This window comes from Rattus norvegicus, chromosome X (assembly GCF_021556685.1).
Source record: "Rattus norvegicus strain SHRSP/BbbUtx chromosome X, alternate assembly SHRSP_T2T, whole genome shotgun sequence".
NCBI classification, from domain to species: domain Eukaryota; kingdom Metazoa; phylum Chordata; class Mammalia; order Rodentia; family Muridae; genus Rattus; species Rattus norvegicus.
The window spans coordinates 366483-381421 of record NC_141554.1 but is presented as its reverse complement, the minus strand read 5'-3'; positions in this window follow the sequence as shown (position 1 = coordinate 381421).

Sequence of the window (14939 nt, the reverse complement as noted above, 5' to 3'; positions counted from 1 at the left end):
GCAAAGTGGTTGAAGTTTTACTTTATCCATCAAATGTGTAGATGTGTATGCATTTATTAAAAATTGTTACATCTCTTAAAGGTTGTTTCTTCCACCAAATCTGTAAATGAATCTGTACCTGCTTCACATGCTACCAACCCAAAATCTCCTCCCTGAATGACTGAACACATTGTCCTAGCTCATCTTAGACAAACAGGCATACATGCAGATGATTATTGATGTGGTTTGAACAGATATGCGATCTCAAACCCCATACCTGCTCCAATAAGGCTACACCTCCTTATAGTGGCTAAGGACTGCTGAGAAGCATACAATCTCCTCTTTGTGAAGCTTGGCATATATCAAAATCAGAAAAGTAGAGTGACTGAAAGTCATATGTAAAAACGAAATTATTACAAATTGTGTATATGTATGAAAATGATAAGCAAGCTTCATCTTTAAGATTTTTAGTATTTAAAGGGAAAGTTACTTTAGATTGGTTTTATTGGAGGTCTTTCTGAGGAGATTATTAGTTCTTAGTAACAAATGCCCACAAATATGATACTGTGCTATGTTTATTATTTTAAATTAATAATACATGGATTAGGCACATGCTGGAAGAAGTTTCATCCACTATACTCCTGTCTGTTTAAAGATTGGATATACCAAAGATGAAAAGGGTTATCTTCGGTTCCTTATTGAATTTATTTAAATAAATGAATGTTTTAAAAAAGAAATATTAAAGAATATATAACCATAACTGAACAGATTATTGTTTTGTTCTCAGTATAGAGTTATTTCATTAAAGAGTCATGCATATTGTTAGTTTATCTGAGCCATTCATCACATTAAATCATCCAATAACCTTCAGCATGTTCAAGTTATCAACATCTATATTGTAACATGTACCAAATTTCAACTTTATTTTCTTTTCTGCTCTATTACACATTGATGCCATTTTTTCTAGTATTTACCATGGATTTATAAATAAACCTGCTTATGTAATCCACTCAGAGTCACTTGTAAATATTCTTCAACAACTTTCACTCAATATGAAAGTTCAGGTCTTTTACACTTTTTTTTTTACAATTGCATGAAGCACTTCCCTGCATGAGGTCTTCTACAAACTCTTCTTCTTTTCCACAAGTGTTCCTCCTATGCTTACTGTCACATAGACAGCTTTCAGTTTTAGGTCTGAGAAGAACCAGCACTTTGTAACAACTTTGTTTTTCTTGTCTAAAATTTCATTGGAACAAACTGTTGGTACATAATTTACTAGGGGAAAAATAGATCATTTTGGTTTTGGGGGTTTAGCTAATTGGGAGAGTGCTTGCCTAGCAAGCTCAAGGCCCTGGGTTCGGTCCCCAGCTCCGAAAAAAATAAAAAGATCATTTTATTATCTCATATAACGAGCATTTAAAAAATGATTGATGTTGAAAATAGTACTGAAAACAGAGAAGGGGATAGTGATCACATTTGTGACAGAGAAATAATAGTTACCTCTACGAGAGCAATGTTAGTAAAGATTAAAAGTGATTCATCATGAATAATTTTCATGATAGCATATGAGGATCTATTAGAGACTTATATAGTGATAGGATTTGAGGTAGAATTCAGAGCAGGGTGTAAATTGACGGTTGATTTGAACAGGGATAAAAAGTATGATGTTATGCATTTAAGGAACAAAGACAATATGATGGAATAATTTGACAGATTGATGTAAATGAGGTTAAGTATTTCATGTTTTTATCTACCTGGGTGGAAGTGTCAAAAAGACATTTTATTTTAAAGATTATGTCTGACATATCTCCCTGAGGTATTAAAATATGAACAAAATTCACATTTAAAATTTTGCTCCATATTAGTAGATATTTTAATCTTTCAGTACTAATTATTTCATAATTGATGATTCTGAGTTTGTGATATTTGTCTACTTATCATCTGTGATCTTTCATCAATGTAACTATGCATGCATGAATGTATGTATGTATCTATATATCCATATATCTTTCTATCTATCACTCTGATCTATCACATATTGAAGTCATTTGATATAGTTTCTACCTCACATAGGTCTAGTAGTATCCTGAAATTATATCACATGCTGGAAAAGCTAATTAGTTATGTCTCATGCTAAAACATATATACAGTCACATAACTAAAGTAAATATTTGTGTTTTTATGAAAAAGATAAAAAATTTGATAGCAAAAAAATTAATGACCCATATTGAATCTATTTTCTGAGCAGTACTTTAAAATGAATCAAAATTAATGAAGCAGCTTTTAAAATTCTTGAGTCCTGATGAATATATGAGAAAAATTTCATAATATTAGAAAATAGAGTGTATTTGTATGTTACATATATATACACAAATTCACATACAAAAAAAAATATATATATATATATATATATATATATATATATATATACTCATGTGGCCACATACACATATATACATATACACATATATAAACAAGTATACAAAATATAAACATATGTCCTTATGTACACATACACATATATACAAATATACACATACATACATACATACATACATACATACATACAAACATACATCTATACCTACATACATACATGCTTTTACAAAGCAAAATCCTTGCTTTAAAAGAATTTGCCTAGGCATGACGTATATGGTTTAGCCAAATAAGAGTAAAATGATGTTATTGCTAAATGGCTCTGACTGAGTACTCATTTCTGCTGGTTTAACATGATGATGGTTCTACCAATCTGACTTCTATGTACTTGGGGATTAAAATGATGTCCTTTGCTACTCTAACTCAATCATACACTTTCTCCAAAAATAAGTCATTCCTTATCCCTACAACTAGATGGCATGTGCCTTTAACCACACATAATAGGAGAATTAACAGAAGAGCCTCATGTCTTACAAACATTATTTTATAAACTTGCTTGAAATCATAGTTTTGATAATTATCATTTTGACCAAAGGCACCATCAGGCTTACATATTCACCTTTTTCTAACTAACTGTATTTTATTTAATACAAGGGTAAGAATAAGTTACTGCTTTTGAGGTGGTTTTAAGGTTTGCAGTACCATTACAGATCATAGATTGTAAGTGTTTTTAAACTTTTTATATTGGAAACATGGTCAAAGGATCTACACTGTCTTGATTTTTCTCCTCTCATCACATATTGAATTACCCATTTCATCATTAGCAGCAATAGGTGTAAATGATTGGAATACCCTCTATCCCTCTGAGGAGAAAATGATGCACAGGATTTCTCAGCTACAGTAATATATTTGTAGCAGCAACAAACATTGCCAACATCTTATATTGTTCCAATTGAAATCTGGCTATGCAGACTTAGAGAAACAAATAAAGCAGCAGCAACAATGTTTGTGGATCTTGAGTCTCTGCTGATCTTCAATTCCCTGAGAGAACCACAGCATAGAACTTCTCTCTGTCCAGGTTACTGACAGAAGCCTGGCTGTCCTACTAGGTTGTGCCACTGCTGCTGTTTCCTGTTTGTTATGACAACTCTACAGAACTGAACTAATAGTGTATTCATGAAATGTTGCTAATGGAACAAGCTACGTATTCCAACTTGAGAACAAAAATTTTGCTTTCCAGAAAACACAGATGGGAGTTGCTCCAATGAACTTTTCTAAACAGGGCCACCACCCACAATCCACAATACCCCCCATCCTTTCTTTTACCTCTGGTTGCTGGAGGGCTACAGGGATGTTAAGCTTTTAAGCGTCGTCAGCAAATATTGATATTTGGAAAAAATTAAGTTTATCTTGAAGAATTATGAGCTGTGGGCTATCCTTGGGGTGTAATATCACTCAGGCATTTGACGTATGCTACATGGAAGGAACCTGAGGATGCTAAGTTAACAGCAAAATGACGGATATTTTCTGGTGCTGCATATATCAATGAATATAAAGTTTTTTATCAACAGTGGTAAGAAGCAGGAGGTTTGGCGTCTGGGAGGAGAGAGAAGGAAGATGGTTACTATGTGTAAAATGCATGGCATCTCAGCTCCATAAATTCAAAGAGATCTGGGTCAGAGAGGGAGTGACAGGCACACACCAGAGATTCTGAGCACTATACCAAAAGTGGTAAAATGCTAAGTTTTTTGCTGTATATATTTTGATACCAAACCAAACCAAACCAAACAAAACAAAACAAAACAAAAAAAAAAAAAAAGAAATAAAGAACCATGATTGTGTATAAGATCTGCTGGAAGTAATTTGTCTGAGGCTCTCAATATTCAACACTAAATAAATAATCTAAAATAAATGATGACCCACTCACTCATGGAGCTGGCCACCGAGTAATATTGGCAATAGTCTTTTGAAACAGCACTGAAACCCATAGCAAGTGTTCACTGCACAATATGTGGAAAATATTTGCATGTTTTTTTTTCAGTGTGAATCAAGCTCTGGTTGCATGTGTTCATGCATTTGTGTGAACATTCAGCTTCCTGAGGTTCAGGCTCACTGACCATTGTTTTCCTGCTGCAAGGACAGCACTGTCAGCATTGAATCATAATAAGCTGTTGTCCAGTGAATGAAGGAAGTGAGGGACTAAATACCAATCAAAGAGTACACATGGAGGCATCCATGACTTCAGCCTCATATGTAGAAGAGGATGTCATTTTCCGGCATCAATAGGAGGAAAGGCCTGGGTCCTCAGAAGTCTGGTTTCCCTAGTGTAGGGGAAGGCCAGAGTGTTGAGGTGTGAGTGGACAGGCAGGATTGGCAGCAAACTCACAGAAGCATGGGGAGGGTGGATGGGAAAGAGAGGAACCAGGAAGGCTATAACATTTGAAATGTAAATACATAAAATATCCAATTAAAAAAGAAGGACATGAGTGAGAAAGGAACAGGAGGCTAACCTCAAAGAAATGAGAGCTTCTAGATGATGGCTTAAGTTAAAAGATTCAAGAATCTTCATTATGTGTGTAAGACAAGGGTCAGCAGACTATAGCATTTCATGTTTTTTAAGGAAAGTAATTGAAATAATAGTTCCATTTTCTTATATGAACACACAAACTCATTGGAAAGAAAAATAGACAGTTGGTATTATTGGTTTTATTGGTTAAGAAGAATTGGCATATCTTCCAACATAGCTTAAACCACTATCAGAAAGATTTTTATGGGATAAGACAGCAATAGAGAGTATTGGGTCAGTGTTGGGATACATGTATCTTCCATGTATTTTCAGTCACATACAAACAGCTTTTTAAACTGTGAAAATATAAAATTATTAATTGATTGAATGAAATCATATTATTTTAATTCCTTACATGAAGCAGTACTGTTTCTGTATAAGACTTTCACAATTAGAATAATATTACGAATTGAAATCATTTAAAAAAATTTTAAAAGTGCTGTGGTATAGTGATGGAATACAGCATCTAAAGTCTTACTGTCTGAGATGGAATACTGGCTCTCCATTATCTAATCATAAATCAAATAAGAATGTAAAGAGACAAGTGCCTCTGAGAAAACACTCACTATAAAATATAAAATGCCTTATACATTCAAAAGAATACTATAAATATTTTAGATCTTCTAAAAGGACATAAGGATGATCGTTTTAGACTGGGTTCATATTGCCATACAATATATTGTATTTAAATTTCAAAGCTCACACGTGTGAAGTTTTGTTGGTCAGAACTGTTTTCAAGCTATAAAGCTTTAATTTTCTACCTGACTTACTGCTTTAATTCTAATTGATTGATTTTTATTGCAACATTCTATGTTGCCAAATTTTTGTCTGCTCTGTGATAGCAACAACCATTTGTGTGCAGGTTTATTTGTCAAACATGTAGAACCAGAATAAATCTGTTGTGCCATGGTGAATGGAATTACAATAGGTAAAGTTTATATGATATATTTTGATATTAAGTACATGCATAAAGAAACTCTGTAGTACATATATTTTTGCAAAATTGATTGTAAATATTTTGAGATAAAAATGTAAGAGCATGTTATTTGAGAAAATGAGAAATCCCCATTGGCAAAATGCAAAAAAAAATTAAGATACTCATTCTGAATTGCAAGGGAATGCAAAATCACAATTAACAAGAGTAATTTGATGGGATGGCTATTGTGTATGTAGTATTTCTATGTCACAAAATTTTACCCTTATATTAGTACTCATTTGTACATTAAAAAACAAAATAACCAAACTGAATTTTTTTCTTGTACGACAGTTTAAAAAGAACCCAAATGCTATCCTTTGAAATTCTTTTAAAACTTATTTTCCATTAGATAAATATCTCCTTTAATTAGAGTAGAATGCCTTTTTTCTATAAAACTTTTGCTAACTTGAGACATGCAAAAATGAATTTTCCTTTCTTTTTCCAAAAGCCAATACCAGCGTACATGAAGAAGTCCATAAGTAGTGAGAAAGATTATTCCTGAAGTTCTTCAATAATCGTTTCCTTTTGTAAGTGAAATTTTTCCAAGTGTGTGAAAATTAATCTAACTATTGTCATTTCCATCAGTAGATGTAGAAAAAACAATGATATAAAAAATGGAATTCACTGCTACAGTAAACTCATTAAAGGTAAACCATTCCTGCAAGCTACAGAAACTTTTCCAAGCAATTCCAATTGAAATTCTTACACAAATTCTTTTTATAATATATGTAGTAAACAAAACACTCCCATACAAACAGTAATATCTTTGGACTTAAGTTCAAATTAAATTCAAACTTTCTCTCTATATAGAGTCTTATTCATTAATCTATTATTACTTTGGAATGAATAAAAGATAATATGGATTGTGTTGGGTAGCAGGCAGCAATCAGAAGGCTCAACCTCTTTGTGGTAATCTAATAGATATGAATTTCATTTCTCCATGAATGTTTCAGCAAGATTCTTCCCTTTTAATAATCCCAGTCTTTTGATTTGTTTCCAGATATCACGGATCCCATAATGGTTGGACTAAAAAGGGTTCACTATGTCATGATAGTAAACTTAGTCTTAGAAATTCCCTGTTAGTTGCTACCTCTTGAATAAGGACGTTTGAATCAGATCATGCAACTTGAATCCACAGAGATGTCATCCCTGCCAAAATCATTGCAGAAAATGGAATTTGAAAACAGAAATTTTGAGTACACATTCAGCAATATTTATAAAGTCCCATATCGAGGAATGTACAATAAGAAAGTAAAATACAGTATTCATTCAATTGAAGGTCTGTTGGGAAAAACTTGCCATTGGGAAACAGAGAAAACCTACAAAATTGAACTGTATTTCATGAAAAGTACCTGGGAATAAAAAATTATTATTCAGAAGAATCTCCTCTGCTCCATGTTACAAGATCTTTTCTATCCATTCCAAGCCCTTGAATAACATATTCTTTAGAGAGATGGAGTACATAAAGGTTTCCACTGAATCTCAGGAGACATACCAGGAAAGGGCACCCTCAAATCTAGTCAATGTAAGGAAAGCTGTTTAGTCAGTAGGGCCTGGCAGTTCTCAATGACATCATGATGAGGATCTGCCTGAAAAATCTCTTGCAAGCTGGAGAGCTTTATCTTCTTCTGTGATGTCACAAGTTTTGTCATGATTGCATCTGCCTCTCAGGTATTCCTTCAGAACCTCTAAGGTTTAGTAATTGTCATCTAATTCAGTGTAAACAGCTATTAGGGAGTGAAAACAAAGAGGATGAAGAGATCAGAAATGGGGAGAAGGAAGATGCCTTTCTGTCTTGGTCTAAAAAAAGGAAGAAAGATGTGTGCTTGGGAAAGCTCAGTGACTCCTTGGCAAGGGTTGAGTGCTATTGCTGAACAGAAAACATTGATCTTAGCCTTCCACATATGGGATTCAGGAGCTGGGGTCCTCTCAGATGCATCTGGATATCTCTGTTCTTATGGTTCCTGGAAAGCATAGAGTTTATATCATTCATTTCTTTATTCCAAAAGGAACGTGTTGGGAATGGCACAGTTTTTCCGTGAGAGCTCATGGCCTTCATTCTTTTTGTCCAAATGAAAAAGGTCCCACAGAAGAATGGAAAGGCAAGTATTGTGTCCTCAGCTCAGAGTAAACTCCTCCATGCTTTCTATTCCAAAAGTGCAGTTTCTATCTGACTCTGATATTTGGGAGAGAGAAGTGCTTCTAGTTGAGACTTCATCATCTCTGTCTTTCCACTAGTATTACTCTGAATAACACTTTAGATTTCTGAGTCAATAGGCATGATTAGGTGACAGTATTCTTATCATTTATATCATTCTTTTATTTACTTTTTGGGAAATTTTAGTGGTTTCTTAAACTGGATATTTCGATATTTACATGTAAAATAATATTTTCTTTCTCATTTTCCTTCACATAACATCCCTACATATTCACTATCCCTTCTTTAACCACACTTTCTGTCCCTTGAAAATCCCATGAACTAGAAGATAATCCTAGGTTGTATCAAGGCCTTCTCCTTCCATTGGTGCCCATCAATGCCATTCTCTGCCACATATTCATTTAGGGCTATTGGTCTGTCCATGTAAAGTCTTTGAATATTGTACTAGTACCAGGAAGCTCTGGTTCATTGGCAAAGTTGTTCTTATGGTGTTGAAAGCAACTTCAACTCTTGCAATCCTTTCTCAAAATCTACCAACAAGAGGGCAGTTTTCAGTTCACTGCTTTGCAACTAGCATTCACTTCTGTATTTGACATGCTCTAGCTGTGTCCCTCAGGATCTATCTACATCCGGTTTCTTGGTGGCAAATATATATATATATATATAAATGTATTTTTGGTGACTCCTACAGTATGAAGTTAGGTGGAATTTTAACATGGATTATGCACAACTAGGTGAAGAAGGTAGAATCCACAAAGGCATTGCAAGATAGACTCTCTCCTGTTCTTATGAACATATTGAAGTTGAGGTTTCACTGGTCCAGAAGCCATTCTTCTTTCTGCCCATCCTCCTCTATCTTATGTTTGGTCTTAAGAAAGGATCATGGTAAAACATCCTAAACCCTTAAATATGACCGTGAGACACTGGAATGTAGATATTGCAGATGATATCAAAAGCAACTAAAGAAGAGAATTCTATGCTCCATGTGGTCCTTTGCTTTACTGATATCTGGAAATTTTGGATAGAATAGGATTTCAAAGTTTATCATTTCATGTCGGTACACCATATTTACACTGTTATACTCAGTCTGTAGCTGTGCGCCTTTGTTGAGAAATCATTGCAAAAAAATGGAAGTGGAAATGCGAATTTTTGAGTACACATTCAGCAACATTTATAAAATCACCTATCAAGGAATATACAATAAGAAGTGAAATACAATATTCATTCAACTAAGGGTCTGTAGAGAAAATACTGACCTTTGGAGGACAGAGATATCATAGAAATTGAACTTTATTTCATAGTAATTAACCTGGGGACAAAATATTATCTAGGAGAATCTCTAATATCCCATGTTCCTAAATCTTTTCTATCCATGCCAAGTCCCTGACCAAATTTCACCATTCAGAGCATGTAACCAATAATGAAGCAAAGAACAGTTTGCAGCTTTAGAGAGATGGAGTTCCTAAAGGTTTCCAATGTGTCACAGGAGACATACCAGGAAATGTCACCCTTGTATCTGGTCCATGTAAGGAAAGCTGTTCAGCATTTAGTCTATGGATGGTGTCAGTGACATCATCATTACGCCCTCCTTGAATACTCTATTTTAACCTGGAGATCCCTAGCTTTTTCTGCGATGTCCCAAGTGTTGTTGTGAATGAAACTCCCTTTCAGATATTACTTCAGGACCTCTAGCGTTTACAAATAATCCTGTAATTCAGAGTAAACAGCCATTTGAGAGGGATAACGAAGAACATGAAAAGATAAGAGAAGGGGAGAAGGAAGTTGGTCTTCTGTCTTGGTCTAAAAAAAAAAGGAAGAAATACATGGTCCTTGGGAAAACTCAGTGAGACCTTGGTATAGATTGAATGGGAATGCGGAAGAGATAGCCTTGACCTGAGTCTTCCACATCAAGAGCTGCGAGCCTCTCAGAAGCATCTAGACTTCTCAGTTCTTATGGCTTCTGGAAGTCAGAGATTTTATATCATTCATTTCTTTATTCCAAAAGCCAAGTGTTTGGAAGATAACAGATGTTTTCTTGAGAGCTCATGGCATTCATTCATTCTGTCAATTATAAAAAAGTCCTAAGTAAGAAGGGGAAGACAAGTATTGTGTCCTCTGGTCAGTGTAAACTTCTCTATGCTTTGGATGCCAATAGTGCAGTTTGTTTCTTATACTAATGTCTGGGAGAAAGAAGTGCTTCTAGTTGAGATTTCAACATCTCAGTCTTTCCACTACTATTTACACTGACTAACATTTTAGATTTCTCAGTCAATTGGTGAGATAAGCTTGCAGTTTTCCTTTCTTTTATTTCTTTAATTTTTAATTTTTTTTAGCAAAACTCTCAAATCTCATCCTGGGTGACGATGTAGATTAGACCCATTAGATGAAATGAAGAATTAAAAAAAATCTCCTCATGATGAAAGTGGTAAGGAAATTACATTGATGTATCATAAATGCAGTGCCAAGAGCAATATTCAGTCTAGTCTGGGGAGATGCTGCCTTCATCAGAGACCACAGACCTTTAGTGGAGTATGATTCAGTACTAAACTGGGAAGGGAAAATTATGGTTGATATTGTTCTAGTAGATCTCACAACATTAAAAAGTGTTTCTTCCAGATAAATGAATGATTACTGTAAAGCAACTCCCAGAATGAACTTATGAGACCCACCATTAGCCTGTGAAATAATGTGTTAAAGAAGAAATCTGTGTCTCTCCAGGGACAAACTGTTGCTTTCAAACCAACAGTAAAGTGTCCATTCTATGAATGATACGTAGATATATACACATTATAGCAGGAAGGATACAGAGTTTCTTCAGGTCCATGAATGAGGTATTCAGCAGTTGACCTGACTCAGCAATAAAGGTAATTTTTGCCAACTCTTGAGACCTGAGCTCCTTCACTAGGAGCCCCATGATTGAAGGAAAGACCAAACTTCAGACTTTTCTCAGATTTTATTTAGTTCAGGTTTCATGGTCTTGGTCCTCAGAAGGAAAGACATCTTGTTTTCCAATTCTTGTTTATCCTATAATCCTTCTCTCTGATGCACTCATGCAAATAAATTACTGTGCATTTCATTGATAGGTTATTATTGCTATTTTAATTCTCTTGCCAAGAACTATAGAAAATAAGAATGACTGTATCAAAGAATCATATGAAAATCAGATTAAAGGAATGTGGCCATTGGAAATTTGTAACTGAGCTGAAAATCTTACTAGAGACAAACTGCTGTAGAAGGTCTTCTATAGATACCTGGTGTAGTAGTTGTTGTTCCCCAACAGATACTAAAGGATGAATATCTCTCTACAGAGGAATCAGACTAGTCACAATGATCACAGACTATGGACCACATAATTTAACAATGGCTGACTATTTGTAAAGTCCTAGAATGTTTCATTAGTTTATTAGTCCAATAGGCTAGATGTCTCATCTGGTCATTGGTATATGGATAAATCTTCAGTATGTAGGTTCTAATGTCTGTGAGGGTTTGGTAGCAATGTGACTGCAAGCAGGAAAGGTAAACGCTTCTTTCTTCCATGTTTTCTATGGGGATTCAAATAGAATGCATGGTTAAGAATACATAGGGATTGCCATTCTCAAACAGACCAGTATCTTCAACTCAACATTCTTTTCTGGGAAGATGCACCCTGTCAGCATGGCTCATGTGTATGTGAACTGGAAGATCTTGTGTGGGAAGGCAGTCCTGTTCATCAATCCCAATTGCCCCTATTACAGAAATATCCAAGACTTCCTCAATCAACTCCTTTGCAAACATGGTCTTCTGAGATTTGAAGACATTACATCTACTAACAACACCAATGGGATTCGAGATTACTTACAAAAGCTCACTGGAGTGAGAATAGTTCCTTGGGTCTTTATATGTAGAGAAAGAATGCATAGGCAGACACAGTGATCTAATCTACCTGCAACAGAATGGGGAGCTGATGATGTGCCTGAAGCAGATTGGAGCTCTGCACTTATAAAAGGGGTGGCAGTAAAAGCCCATGCTGACAGGAGACATTCAGCCATCCTGAAGCCAGGCAGAGAGTTGATGTGCGTCACAGAAGATGTCAGCATTTTCTTATGATTGACATTTTCAACAAATTGGCTTTTATTCTATTACTCAGTGCAAAAATCGGTTGCTGTTTGCCTCAAAAATTGTGGTAGGGAAATTTAAGGGGCAACAGAGGTTTGATTATTCAGTCTTCATGTGCTGACATGTCTTTACCTCTAAGTCTATGTTCCACAATCCAATGCATTTAAATCTACAGAGAATCAGTTACTGTTTCTCTACCATGCTGATCTGCTGAAGTCATTTTACAGAAGTCCACTTCCTAGTAATTATTAAAGGAATGAATATTGTGAAGTTGTTTATGATCTACACACAGGCCTTTCACACCCAAAGCATGTACCATCCCACTTCTGCATTTGCAGCTCTCAGCCATCCTACAACCCACAGAAGTCCACAATTGTATGAGGATGCTGTTTGAAAAACAGATGAATAGATTTATTATAGTTGTTCTTCACTGTACCCATATTAACACAGACGGCAGAGCATATGATGCATTCAGCTCTGTTTGTAGTGTTTAATTGCCCATAAAGTCCCAAAAAGTTGTGAGTTGATTCTGTCAGAGGACCAGCAAAGTCAAATATGAAATGCAAAATTTCAGAGCTCTCCTTCCAGGACTGTTTGTGAAAGAAGTTGTTTGCAAAACACTGTCCTAATAAATTTATTCCATTCTCACTTTGATATTTTGCTTTGATGTCTTGAAGTGACGTTTATTATTGATATTCAGGTCCCCTCGATGGTCTCCAGTGAGAAGGATACATTCCTCAAATGAATGTATCTGCAGATGCCTGAAAAAATATATATAACAATTAGATGTTGATAAAGTTCTAGGTTAAACATGCAACATCCTACTCCAAAGATCCATATAAGAAGTACATTTGACCTTGCCCTTATGCAGAAATTCGACACATATTCCCTTTGTCGTTGGAGTTTAATTAATCTCAGATGAATAGTTGACAACCAAGAATAGCCTTTAGAATCATTTTACCCTCTTCACTAATAGTTTTGAGCAAATGGAACACTAAAAGATCACAAAAAAAGAAATGGTTATAATCAAAAGATACATGTGGTTCAGCTCTAACTCTCATGGTCTAGGTGACTTTGGACACGCTCATTATAGTCATGGATTGCTCTCATAAGACTCTGCAGGAGGTTGTTCCTACTGCCTCCCTTTAAGCTCCAGGAAGACCAAGCCACCAGAGCTGATCAAGTTCCCTTAGAATGCACTTGAAAGCCAAATACGCTGAGGAACTTTTGATGTGTTTTAGCTCTATTTTCAGTTTTTTTTAAGCCTCTACCAAACAGCAGGCTACCCTTTTTACTCCCTACTCAACACCTCTAAATCTGCCCTAGCTCAGTTGCTCAGTTGACATTAGTCATTGCTCACCACCCCAAGTATGCTCTCATCTTACTGTGTTTCTAACATCCTGCCTGCTACACCAATTGCCACTCCATACTAGGTCTCACATGACTGGTAGCTCTTACTCCGTCTGAAGTACTAAATCCTTTCTCCACCCTTGTGTCTACTAACCTGACTGCAGGAATACTAGATATCCACACAACTGCTTGGCCAAGAGCTTCTTTATTGAACTATAGAGAATCAATTTGGGAACAGGACCTTCAGTGTTCGCAGGAAGATTCCCGATCTAAGAATCAAAACGAGACCATACAAGACTCAATCCATGTCTCTGGTTATGGAAGGGAGATAGAGCAGTTAGAATTTCAGAGTCGAAATTCAAATAATTATAATATATATGTAGTATTAATTATGCCAGTATAAAAGGATCCAAGAAATTGGAAATGGGTAACATTAAAGGCAAAAGAAAAAACAAAACAAAACAAAACATAACAAAACAAAAAAAAAAAAACATACTATAACCAACAATGTGGACCTGTCAGAAAGGTTGGGCTTTTTCCGGCCATCTGAATTTGTACTTGAAATTCTTCCGACCAATTATTGATCTCTGCATGTAGAAAAGAATAAAAAGAAAAAGAAAACAAAATAAAATAAAAAATCAACAAAATGTAACAATAAGCAAAAGCAAAAGCAAATCAACCCCATTTCTAAAAAAAGAAGATCGAGTAAAGATTGTTTGAGGTTCTCATCTTCAACTACAACTACAAGCCAGCAATAGCTTTCAATGCAAAAATTATTCATTATTTTATTTGAATCTTCTCTGTTTGTCAAAGAAACAAGGTTTATACGATGCAAAAACAGAAAACAGAAACAAATCATACTGTACAGCTCACCACTCATATTACTATGGTGACTGTGGTCAATGCGGAGAATACGTGTTTGACAACGGGTCTTGTGGTTTTCTATATGCTGGCAATATCTATGACTCTGATATGAGTTAGAGTCATCACAAAATCATCACTAAATGAACTGCTCCTTTTCTTTGGAGCACAAGATGTGGCAAACACTTGACTGACTATGATTTGTAATTTGGACCTAGCATCTGTAGTAAAGCTAAGGCATCTGATGGAAAATCCTCCACCAAAACACTGGATCGTCAATGTTGTTGCCAACCAAAAACCATGTCCTGAGTCTACCCTGCAATCTCCAGAAGAGGTTTCAAAATGTCAAACTTCACAATATTTTATTTGTGGCTTTGTCTTGTTGTCATTTTTTATTTTAAATAAAGTGTGATTTCTGGCATAATCCGTCTAATTTTTCCTCATATAGAACTTCACTTTTGACCTCAAATTCCATTCATGAAGGGGTACTCTTATCTTTTGTTGGCTAAGTTTTCTATTTTCCTTTTATGGCTTGCTGTGATTGCTTATTGTGGCTGTCTAAATGATGCATTATTGAG